We start from the raw sequence: 13,638 nt of genomic DNA on the forward strand, positions 1-13,638 counted from the left end.
TTAAAGACTTGGATGAAGCATTTTTTTTCGATTGCAACTATTTGAAAAAAAGTTGCGAAATTTTCACTGAAATTTTTTTTTTGTTAAAATCCAATTTTCAGTTCTTTTCCTTCGTTCAGGTTGTAAGTTAAGGTTTTAACTAAAATACATATTTTTTCACATTAGATGATTCTGGAAGGAGTTATCCAGACAACGCGGGACAAAAAAAATTCTAATAAAATATTTAATTTTTTATATGAATTTTTTTTTTGAATGCTGTTTTTACCCGAGGGAACCTATGTAGCCCATTAATCTAGATATTTGCCGAAACTCTCTCTCTAAGATTTGGCTCGAATAACACATTGTCCTTCTCCACCTCATCAAGAAACAACTCCAACTTCCACAAATTGAAAAACAAAGCATTTTTTATGAAAGAGAAAGTGTCAAGAACTCAAAAATTTTCGAATCCTAAGTTGTTATAATTTAAACGATCAGAAAACTGAAGCATCTCTAACCACCAGAATTTGAAAAACAAATCATTTTTAAGAACTAACAACGTATTTAAATTTTCAAATAACTTCTAAAACGAAGATAATTAAATTTTTGAATATTTTCTATAAATGAAAAAGTGTCAAGAGCTCAAAAATTTTCGAAAGCTTGGTTCTTTATACAATTTTTAAAACTATCAGAAAACTGAAACATCTCCACCTTCAAAATTTTGAAAAACAAATTATTTTCCTATGAATAAGAAAGTGTCAAGAGTTTAAAAATTTTCGTATCCCTCGGTTGTTTATATAATTTTTAAAACTATCAGAAAACTGAAATATCTCAAACTTCTACAATTTGAAAAAAAGCATTTTTAAGACCTAAACAATGTTTTTTAATTTTTAAAAAATTCCAAAAACTAAACAAATACCTTTTTGAATATTTGCTGTTTATGCATTTTTTAAAACTATCCATCCTAATACATAAGCAACAGTCGCTAGTTGTTTTCGCATTGCAGTCCATAACCACCAACATGACCAATTATTTACACACTATGTAGATACACTTATGTATGTACATATGTATGAGAATTTACATATACTATGGTATCTAGAGTCAACATGCATATGTAAGTACGTTCTGTGGTCATTTATGATATGCGAAGAGTTGCTGTTGACAGTGAATTCAACGAAAGCAATGATTCTACTTTACGGCTTACAGCTCATCGCTTCTGCTGGAGTAAGCAATACGTTGTCATATTGCGCATCATATACTACATATGTACATACATATGAAAATTACGAAAAATCTATTATATGACAAGGGAAATATTTAACTTGCTTTATGGTGCCAAGCCAATTCTGCACAAACAAACATAGTTACAAGCATACTTTTATATATGAATATATGTGTGTACATATGTATTTTATTTAGAAGAAAAGTTTCGTCAATGGCGTTTATTGCACAAATGTTTTTACTTGTGAAATGTCTGCAAGTCTGCAGAATTACATTTTATTAAAAAGACAAATGTGTATGACGATATGGGTATGGAAAAAATTTTGATTTCATCATGACCGACGTGACAGCGGAAAGTAAACTGCTTTCGGCAATAGCCAAATATTGCAAGATTAGCATATTTCGTATAGTTTAAAGAAGTTAAATATATTTACAAACATATAACATTAACTGAACAAAAGAATGTCGTAACTCAAGAGAAGTAAATGTAATAAAAAGAGCGCTTGAAGATGGCAAGTTCGGACAAAAAAATTCAGAATAAAAAGTAAATGTGATGATAAAGCAACAAGTGTATCAAAATGCCGTTATAACATTTAAATACATGCTAAAACAGGCAATAGAAGTTAACTCGCATAAATAAAATTTTTTTGTGATTTTTTAGTTATGCCACTTTGCATGTAAACAAGCGATACGTGCTTGCATGATTCGTTTTTAATTATTTTGACTTTTCATGAAGTTTACATAGGCAATAATAATGAAAGCATCGCCTTACATTAACTTTATAAATATGCACATACATACATACATATATGATAATGTATGTACGAATTATGAAGTATTATGGCAAGCTTTCCTTCAACTCAGATTCGATGCGAATGTCGAAAGCAGAGGCTAACAAAAAATATTACTTTTGCATTGTCAGCTACTTCATCAATAAGATTTCATTGATATTTGAAGAAAGTTGACTGTCGCGCATTTCATTTTTTCATCATCAGATTTGATGTTTTTAATTGAGAAAATCAGAAAGACACTGTTGAAGGTTGGAAATAAAGTCGCTGATATCATGTAATTGTGCTGAGACATACTACATACATACATTCATATATGTATGTATGTAAATACAAATGCACAAACAATTTTCATTCAATTAAAGAGTAAGATCGATGCTCAGCGGCAAAAATCAAAGCGGGTGTCAGTGAGAGTCTTTGCATTGGAGTATGATTTACTTCAGCGGAATTAATTACTGTAGCGTGAAGATGGCTGAGGTGGAGGCACAAATTTCACCAAAAAGTATACATATGTTTATATATGAGACGTTTTTATCTCTTTAAGTTCAAATTCAATATTTTAGTGGATGATTGGAGATTCGGTTTACTCTTCTACTTTGGCTCTCAATATTTTAAGAGTGCATTGTGTGAGAGCTAAATTCGGTTTCAGAATTACTTTGAAGTAAAATAACAGATCGGGTCTTGAGAAATAGACACAAGTATTGGAAAATCGAGCATCAGCATGCCGAAACGAGGTATTAGACAAGGCGACTCCCTTTCGTGCGATTTTTTCAATCTACTCTTGTAGAAACTAATTTGAGCTGCAGAGCTGAATAGAGAAGGTACAACATTCCACAAGAGTGTATCATGGCTGGCGTACGCCAATGACATCGATAGCCATGACATCGCCGCTGTTAGTTCTGTTTTCTTCAGGTTGGACATAGAGGCAAAGCAAATGGGTCTGGTAGTGAATGTGGGCAAGACGAAATATCTCCTGTCATCAAACAAACAGTCGTCGCACTCTCGATTTGGCTCCCACATCACTGTTGACCGTCATAACTTTGAAGTCGGAAATAATTTGGTCTTGGTCGTCAGTCTCGAAATCCAACGCAGAATAACTCTTGCCAACAGGTGCTACTTCGGACTGAGTAGGCAATTGAGAAGTAAAGTCCTCTCTCGACGAGCAAAGAGCAAACTCTACAAGTCACTCATCATCCCTGTCCTGCTATATGTCGCAGAGGCATGGACGATGACAACTGACAAGTCAACGTTACGAGTTTTCGAGAGAAAGGTTCTGCGGAAGAGGTATGGTCATCTGCGCATTGACAACGGCGAATACCGCAGTCGATGGAACGATGATCTGTACGAGATATCCGACAACATTGACGTAGTTCAGCGTATTAAGAGTCAGCGGTTACGCTCGCAAGGTCATGTCGTCGGTATGAATGAAAACACTCCAGCTGTGAAAGTATTCGTCGTAGTACCCGCCGTCGGGAGCAGAGGAAAAGGAAGACCTATACTTCGTTGGAAAGATCAGGTGAAGAAAGACCTGGCTGCACTTGGTATCTCGAATTGGCGCCAAATTGCGAAAGGAAGAAACGACTGGCGCGCTGTTGTTAATTCCCTTATAACCGCGTAAACGGTGTCTACGTCAGTAAGGAAGAATAAAAAGTAGAAACATCAGAAGCAGACACCTTTTGCACAATATTTTTAATTCAGTTTATTTATTTAACATTAAGCTTGTGTTTTAGTTGAAAATGCTGCATAATATTTGTTAAACTTTAACTAATATTTGACAAAGCAGCTGCATAAATAATCTGTTTTGGTGAATTTTGTGTTATGAAATTGTTTTCAAACGAGATATATACATACTATGTACATATAAATATGGGGTTATGTACATATTAAAAAAAAGAACCGTTGCTTTCGTCACTCATGTACGACAAACTCTTTTTCATGGCTACCATTTAAAGCTAACAGAGGAATTTTATGACATTATTAGTCCAATTGAGGAAATTAAAAATTTTTTAAATAAAACAGGCCAATAATATCACAAGGATCTTCCAATTGCCGCAATAAAATGACTGCGTGTGAACTTAGATTTAGGAACTAATTTTTGAAGAACTCATTTTACTTTTGATTACATTAATTTTAACTATTTTTTTTCCTCGAATTATTCCCTGGCTTTAAAATAATAAAAACGACTTGAACTTTGAATGAGACACCTCGAAAAGCCATCGAAGTTTCCACAAAAATAGTGCAACTTTATCCTTAAATTTCGTTTTTAATGCGAGTTCGCACGTTGCAGAAAAAAACGGGAAAAAGTAAAAGCACGAACAAAAAAAAAACTTGCCGAAACGCAAAGCTATTCTGCATACGCCATTCACTCCTTATTTTGTTCATTTCCAGCACATTTTTCCACGCACATTTGCTTTTACAGGCATGGGATATCCCTCTGCTCAGAAAGTCGACCAAATTGCATTAAAGTTGAACGAAAGAAAGCGTAGAAGAAAAAAATTGGAAAAGTGGTGGCACGAAAAAAACATTAGTGTTCCATTTCTTGTTCCCTTGAGGCCGATGCGTAGTGCGGCAGCGACAGCAACGGAGAGCTTTAGGGATATTGGGTATAGTGGTTGTTGCAATGCTGAAGAAAAAATTTCCCCAAGCACACTTTCATATGTAACAATATATAAAGGTATATAGGGTGTATTTTAGGGGTATATAAGTATAGATGTAATTGTCAACTATTTAGTATACTTTACAATAAAAAGCACTCAAAAATCGTGGAAATTTATTTCAGAAACAAAGTATAGTCTTAAATTGACTCAAAAACTTCGTTCCTGAAGAAACTTTCAAACAGAAAAATGGGCATGATTTTCATACAGAAGGCTGTACTGTTCTATATTTTTTGGAAATACAAATGAGGTAAGGTACATACTTCAGTTAAGCAATTCGGGAACACTTGCTTAGTTTATGAGATTTACGTACATCAAAATAATGTGCATATACCCGAAATTTTTATCCAACCAAAGATTTTCAACTCGACAGAATACTTCAAATTTACCTAAGGAACTAAAAATGGAATCGACATTCCGTTCTTCAGATAGTCGGGTCTAGATAACCGGTACAAACCCGGATTTTTATCCAACCAAAGACTTTCAACTCGACAGGATTCTTCAAATTTATCTAAGGAAATAAAAATGGAGTTGACATTCCGTTCTTCAGACAAACGGGTCTAGGTAATCGGTACAAACCCGGGTTTTCATCCAGCGAAAAGCTTTCAATTCGGCAGGACTCTTCAAATTTACCTAAGGAACTAAAAATGGAGTCGACATTCTGTTCTTCAGACAGCCGTGTCTAGATAACCGGTACAAACCCGGATTTTTATCCAACCAAAGACTTTCAATTCGGCAGGATTCTTCCAAATTTATCTAAGGAACTAAAAATGAAGTCGGTATTCCGTTCTTCGGCTGATCGGGTCCAGATAACCGGTACAAACCCGGGTCTTTTCCAGCCAAAGACTTTCAACTCGGCAGGGTTCTTCAAATTAACTACAGGAATCTTTTCTGCCACGACAGCAATAACAAACACAACAACTTAATTCCATTCTTCGTAAAAAAAAACACCCTTTATATGCATAACCATAGGTGTAGTTGTATTTGTGACTGTTGCTACGAATACCTATAATGGTATTCAAAGCATTTCTACTGAAGTGTGAGTTAGAGTGCGACTATGTGGTACTCGGTGTTTTTGCGTTCAGCACGTTGGGTTTGTGGGTGGAGGCAGGCAGAATTTTGCAGTCTCTGGTTTGGTCCAAAACGGCTTGGAAAAAAATTTACACTACAAAGAGAATTTACAATACATGCACGTACGTTTATGCATAAATTTCGCACATCTCTTGCACCACTTTACATACATACATACACCTTACCATGTAGAGATGACACTGGCAGTCAGTCAGCAGAGGATTTGTGCAGTAATTTAGATGCAGAGCAGCTGGTTGCTGTATCTACTGACAGCTGTTTTACACTTACCAGGTATCTACATATCTATGTGGGTATGTATGGATGTACATATGTGGAAGTTATGTTCTTATTACACAATTATTCCTGCACATGTGTACATATGTATGTATACATGTACATGCAATATATGGTAGGTTCTTAGTTGTATATTTATGCACTCATGGAGACTGAATTTGATAGTAAGGCTTAGTGAATGAGTATTTACACATACATACGTGTATATATGGTATGTGAAGTAAGGTGCATCGACAGATTTCCGCCAACAATTAAGGCCAATGTGTGAACAAGCCACGTGTGCATGTTCATTCAACTCTCCCATACACTCATCTACATACATATATATGTACATATATACATATTTACTGCAGTAAATTAAAATTGACAAAGCATGTTGCAGCCGGTAAAGGCCATTGGCGTCAGCCAATTGCGAAATGTGTGTATATGTTTATACAAGTGTAAACACCGGGGCGTGTGTGTGTGTATGTCGGTTTCCCATGGTAGGCGGCATCGTAAATTGGCAACAAGATATGCGAAATAAATATTGAATATTTTCTACACACAGCCAAATATATGTAATTAAATATCTCCTTTAGATATGCCAACTAAATGCACGCATTCGATTTAATTGTTGTCAAGGGAGCTGTAATGAGTGCCGCACTAAATAGTTTTATATGTGTTACTCTATATGGCACAGTATCTCAAAATAATATTCGTATATAAACGTGGTATTCGAATTACTATCTAGGAGCTAGGAGGACTTTGTTTATCTTTATACCGCCATCCTGGAAATCCAATAATGATGCCAGCCTGGAGATCCATCCAAGGATAACAACTGTGAATACCAATTTTATGAGCTCAGTAGGCAACAATTTCATAGCTGTTTTGTCAGCACGAAAGGAGCTGCCTTTATGCCGCTAAGTCTGAATTTTTATTTCCGTTAAACTAATACGACTGTGTAAACTGACGCTGAGCAATACCAAAAGCTCCGGCACGATTGGGAAGGGTCTCTGTGAGCCGTTCGATACACGACGCAGAATAACTCTTGCCACGTGCTACATCGGACTGAGTAGGCAATTGAGAAGTAAAGTCCTCTCACGACGAACAAAGACCAAACTCTATAAGTCTCTCATCATCCCAGTCCTGCTTTATGCTGCAGAGGCATGGACGATGAATGAATAAACAGTGTCTACGCTAATAAAGAAGAAGGAGAAGTAGACCACAATTAGGATGTATAACTCTCTCTCGACAAACTAAACCAATATTCGGCAAGTCGCTAATAGATCTGAAGCATGGACGATGATAAAAAGTACTCCAATAATCAGAGTGTTCGAGAGAAAAGTCCCTCGCAAGATTCGATGCGAGAGTCGGTGGTAATAATCATAGAAGTAGACCGTGTCTTCGCTGGAGTAACGAAGTAGAAGAAGCAGAGGCCTTTGATAGTCTTTATTACGTCAGACCGCAACGCAATAGGGCTGAAAAGTCGAATAAAAGAAAAAGGACTGAGAAATGAATTTGGTTGACCAATTTTAAAATCAAAGTTCCAGCTATCTCGACATTCGCCAGAGCGACAACAACCTCTAAAAACTATTCTATTCGACATAAAGCACTTCTAGTTGGAATATTAGAGAAATGAGAAAATTAATAACTGTCATTCATTTTCATTTCTAAATCATTTTTGAAAGCCCTCGTTGAAGGCACGGAAAAGAAAAATTTTAAGCATCATTCACAGCGAATATAATTAGTTCAATAATTGTATTTAAAGCATTCGCATAATATTCACGCTTACTGTACCGTCCATATTCGAAATATGTAGATATAAATGGAACGCTTCTGCAACTTCCCAAGCTCGTAGGCATTCACTTAAAATGATTAGAGAAATGTTGCTGACACCACTAGCTATTATTAAACAAAACTTATCTGTGTTGGCACATTTAGTTTGGCGCATGTTATCGATATCATCTACACAGAGTTTGTACAACGGTACTTACTCTGTTGCATATAGATATACACGATAGATATTTATAGGTATGTAGATCGTAATTTTAGTTAATGTCGGAAATGGGCAACATCGTCGTATTTCAGTTGAACACTGTTTTGCTCTCACAACTAAATGGTTAAATTGCCTGCATACAATTTAATTATTCCCACAGCCAAGTTGGCCATAAATTCAATTTTGCGCCATAATCTATGTGTTTTCAGCTGCAATGCAGTGGAAGAAAAATGGCGAAAATGCTGATTTCGGCAAATAGTAGAGTATGTGTGTATGTTGGACTTTTCGTAGATTTGCAATTTGCCAGCTAAATGCTTTGTAAATCGTACAAATCATTTGCTTTGATAATTAGAAGCGCACAAAGATTGTCTGTGTGCTTAGAATTAGTATATTGAATGAATTAAGATGAGGATTTTGGGCAAAGTGTGTTGTGTGTAATCTTAGCGAAGCGTTTATGTACATAGCTATTTATTGTGCTAAGGAAATAATATAATTTAAATGTGAAGATTAGAGCTAATGATATGGATGTAAATATATATAAAAGGATGGAGACATGTGTAGAAGTTCACGCAAGTGAGGAAAGTTTTCTGATCGCTATTTACTTAGGAGTGACCAGAAACGATTATTTTACATATGGTTCAAGCAGCTCAGGTCTTCCGGTCTTAGACCAAGTATCCTTTGGATAGCCAAAAAACATTAGTTTGAAGGCGAGCTAAAGTGAGAAGGGAAATATCCCCTTCCCAGGGTTGTGCGCTAGGTTTGGGACCCGTCACGTAAAAAGCACCCGCAATAAAAAGAACATAACGACCTCGGATGAGAGACCCACCTTTTATGACAAACTCAGTGAAACTAAATTCGCAATAGTATAATTCCGACGACAAGAGCTTCGAGCACAATTTTGAAAGCTTACAATAAGTTGCCAATTTGACTTGAAGAGAATTGTAATAAATCGCTATGAAAATTAAATGATAATTGTTTGGGTACAATTGTTATTATTTGACTTAAAGGAAATTTAGAAAAAAATTGTTTTTTTTTATATTTTAATGCCGAGTGGTTGTCTGTCTGTCCGGCCGTTAGAAGCGATAAATTGAGTAAAAATTGAGATATCTTGATGAAATTTGGTACACTTGTTCCCTTCCAAAGAGGGTTGGTATTTCAGATGGGTGTAATCGGACCTTTGCCACGCCCACAAGACGACATTAATCGAAAAAATTTAAAGCGACAAAACTAAGTTCCACTAGTTTTAGTGCAACGAATTTCATTAGGGAAGGGTATCATTGGTTGCAATTTTTTTGAAGTCGGTGTGGCACCATATATGCTAAACCATTCAAGCCATAGCAACAATTCCGCTCAGAGTAAATCTGTTCGGTATCCCTATCCACCCTGTTGAAATGGGTGACTTCGGTTTATAACTGCGCCCACTCCCCATATAACCGTTTTGTTAAAAACCACCAAAAGTCGGATATATCTATAAAAAATTTGCTCACAAGATGGTACGAGAGAGCTTTATAGAAGCCGGTGTTAAATTTAGACGATGGACGTGGCACGGTTTCCACTTACAATCTCGTAACCCACCCGACCGATTGCAACCAATTTTGTTAGGCAACATTATTGTAACATTTCTACGGTTCAGTGCGAAAATGGGCGAAACAGACAAAGGCCGCGCCATACAACATAGTTTTAAATATCTTCTGATTCCTTCACTTTTCAAGATACACATCAAGATGAAAAAAACATTTTATGAATAGTGCCTTTGAGGTTGTGAGTTATGACCAAAAAGTGTCTAAGTCAGACCAAAACTATTCAAACCCTCCGATAGCGAATATGCAATTTTTTAGTAATGTCAGATTCAATGGCAGCATTAGCTTTTGCCCTTTAGAGACCATAGGCATATAAGGTATTATTTTTTAAAATCAGATATTGTTCTCTGCTCAAAAGAGATTTTTAACGTCGTTTTTAAACCGACAGATTATTTAACAGTAAATACTTCTTTTCATGTAAGAGATGCTATTAAATTTAGTGGGAATGTCCTTTTTGGCTGTTTCATCAAACGAAAACTAAATTTTTCAAAGAAAATTATTTAAAATATTAAAGTTCTGATAAAAAAATTTAAATTAAATTCATTAATAATGCTGGAAACTAAAAGCTACAAGTAGCAACAATTAATATAATTTATGACGAATGCAAAAAATTAGAATTTCTACAAAATAGTTGTTACGTTCTCCCGTCAATAACCTCTTGTAAATATTTACCCATGCAATTCCGGCACTTAATCAAAGCCATTCAATTTAATATGTGGGTCGTCAGTCATATAAGCACAATCTTGTAATTCTTTACAATTAGCAACACAATAAGTTGACGACACAAATTTGCGGTCATAAAATAAAATCGAGAAGAAACCCATTTGCATAAATATAATTGAAAATGGGCTTTTGCTCAGACTTAAGTTCTCATTACGGTTAATGCAAAGCAATAAAAATGCTGTGAGCTAATTTTGGATTATTGTTTTGTACCACATAGATAAAAGTTATCTTTACCTAAGCACACCTAAATTCAGACGTACATATGTACATATATACTCCTACATATAAGGTTAGGAAATTGGTTTCTCACATATCTTCCGACTATATTAGTTCTGATTTTAATAAAAGAATATAATGAGTAGAGCACAATGAGTAGATAAAGGCAGTTTAGTTGTGATAAGTTTTAATTAAGAGTGCCTACTAAAGTATATCTAGTTACTTTTCAAATTTATTAAGAAGGTGCCCAACCATAAATGGAGCAAATGTCATTTTGAACGCAAATTCAATGACTTTGTTATCAGAGTCGATAAAATAGAACTAATAATTCTTAAAGGACAGTGGGGGGGTCGTGTGGGAAATTAATATGTATAAATGTAGACATATTCTAAAAGCACGCTAACAATTATTATGACGAGATTTCGAAAATATTAATAATACCATGAAAAAAATTTAGGGAGAAAAATTTCTCTGAAGCTAAAAAAGATAGAAATCAGGAGCAGCAAAGATAAATTCTTTCTACAAATAGGTTGCATATAAAAACACAATTTCTTTGGAAACTAATAACTGACAACATCTCATTTAGGATCAAAATTAATTCACATTAATTGCGCATTTAACTTTAAAGACCACATAAACTACTAATTTCACTGCTGACTTTTGAATAATTACACTAGCATTAGCTGTAAAAAGTACATAAAAGCGCCTAAGCGTGGATAGAAAGCAAAACAAAATCTTTAATATCAACAACCAACGGCCGAAAGATGCGCCCGAACACCAATCGAAGCGCTGTATTTAAGTTTATCTGCAAATATTTGTGTTAGAAGAACAAGAGACTGGTGAAGACGCTGAGCTTAAGCGCTTGGAGATGCTGCTTTCGCCAATGGTTTGAAGAAGAATGTTTTGAGAGAGTCATTTCTTTGTTTAAAGTGGAAATATGAATGATCAAATATGAATGACTAATGTCGAAATGTTGGCGAAGGCCGCCGCTGTGACCTTGAACGTGAAAATCGGAGTATTTACTCATATTATCATACATTGTATATTGTATGAATTTTCAATTTTAATGTATGTATGTAAGTTCTATTATTTTGAATTACAGTTGCCATGTTTATATTTCATATTTAATCTGTGCTTTTCTGGGTTTTTAATTGTAAATTATATAGAACAAAAGGTTATCACTGTAGGAAGGCAGATAATCAATTGATCGCAATTCCAATAAACTAAGTGCTCAAGCAGATTATTGAAGTATAGAAGCTACAGTTTAGCGTAAGCTTTTGAAATCGGAAAAAATAATGGCACTTTCGGGCTCAATAGGTGACAACACAGTGTGAAATTCAGAGTTGTTTTATAAGATTGTAGGATTGATGTTGCTAAGTTTTCTATGGTTGGAGATTTTAAGTTTTTTTAGTTAATATTGCAGTATTAAGAAATCTTTTTTGAGTTCGTGTATGAAGAATTTAAGTTTTTTGCCAAAAAGAACTGTTAGGACGGCTCTGGCTCAATAGAAAACGAAAAAGTTAAACATTTTAAACTCGAAATATTTAACTTTTCTAATCTCGATTTTAAACTCTATGATTCAACGAGCTGAGTCGGTTTAAACATGTCTGTCTGCGAAATAGTTCTTCACTTTTTGAGATATCAATCTGCAATTTCGTACACATGCTTATGTCTCCAAGAAGATGATCATTTGTCGGAACTGCCGATGTCGAACCACTATAGTACATATAATAGCTGCCATACAAGCTGTCCGATCGCAATCGTGTCTTGTATGGAAAACTGTTTTATTTAAGATATTTAAAAAAAACTTGGAATAGATTTTTGCCGAAAGCAAGTTACAGGGTTTGCCCGGAAAGTAATAGGACCGTGGGAGCACCGACTGTATTAGGTAGAGGGCGTTCCTAGCTAACGAACGAGCGGCTGGTCAGTTGTCTCCGAGCACATGGAGGGTCAGGAGAAACATTTACGCGCGACGTGTTTCTGTGGTTGGTGCAAGCCGAAAAAAACAGCGTTCGTTAGAGCAGAGGTACACGATTAAATTTTGTGTGAAACTTCGTAAATCTGCGACGGAGACGTTTGATATGATCAAGCAGGCTACCCAGATGTTCCTTTAGCAAGAAGTGGTCTTTTGGAGTGCCGGAAAGAGGTCGCTGATGAAGACCGAAAGAATGAGCAAATCCAAAGTGAAAACAATGCTGATTGTCTTTTTTGACATCAAAGGCAACGTCCACCATAAATTTGTCAACGCCAAGTTTTATGTGGATGTCTTCAACATACTCAAACGACGGTTCAATCGGGTCCGACAAGGCATCGCAGATATGACACCCCGGACTTTTTTTTATTTTATTGCCCGAAATAGCCGATGAAAGGCAAGCATTTTGAGAGAGGATCAAAAGCAGCATACAACTCGGAGAATACCTTCCGTAACGCCTTCAATACTTGGAAAATGCACTGGCAGCGCTGCATCGACGCAGAATGAGGCTATTTTGGAAGTTTTTAAAAATTGTAACGATTGGTTCAATATTTTTTTTTTTAATCGACTCAGTTCTATTACTTTCCGGACAAACCTTGTATTTTTTGAATCGGACTACTATAACCTATAGCTGATATACAAACTAATCGGTCAAATTCCAGATAAATATATGTTTATACCATTTTATGCAACAAGAAATGCACATGTGAAGGGTATTATATATTTTTTTTGTAAGCTAGTGTTACTACATACACATACATATGTACATATGTATGTACGTATAAGTACGAGAGATTTCAAAATTTTACTCGAAATTGTATGCCGTTATGATTAAATAAATCGAAATCAACAAGAATGTGGGACACATGAAGACAACTCACATGCGCATAAATGAATGTAGATATATGTTCAAAAGAACGGCGAGGAGGTGCATTAGAGGAATTTGAGCGCCATGAATGAAGACAGCGCGCATGTTGGCAATGCAAGCACGATTGAAGTGAAATAAAAAGCAACACAAGCGCACATTTCGAAAGCATTAGTCAAAGCAGCGAGAATTCTATTTAAAATTGGAAATCAGAAAATAGCAACAACAGAAAATCGCATGACGACTTGACAGTAGGAGCAAAATTGATATGCTGCGATGGAAATTAAAATCGAAAATAAA

The 13,638-nt window shown here is 35.5% G+C and overlaps 1 protein-coding gene across 3 annotated transcripts in view; it reads right to left on the reverse strand.

Annotated features, from left to right (window-relative positions):
* Positions 1 to 13,638, reverse strand: part of LOC120768577 (polypeptide N-acetylgalactosaminyltransferase 5) — a 67,421-nt gene that overhangs the window by 49,674 nt on the left and 4,109 nt on the right. The gene's annotated exons all lie outside the window — the stretch shown is intronic.

Source organism: Bactrocera tryoni, chromosome 2 (assembly GCF_016617805.1).
Source record: "Bactrocera tryoni isolate S06 chromosome 2, CSIRO_BtryS06_freeze2, whole genome shotgun sequence".
NCBI classification, from domain to species: domain Eukaryota; kingdom Metazoa; phylum Arthropoda; class Insecta; order Diptera; family Tephritidae; genus Bactrocera; species Bactrocera tryoni.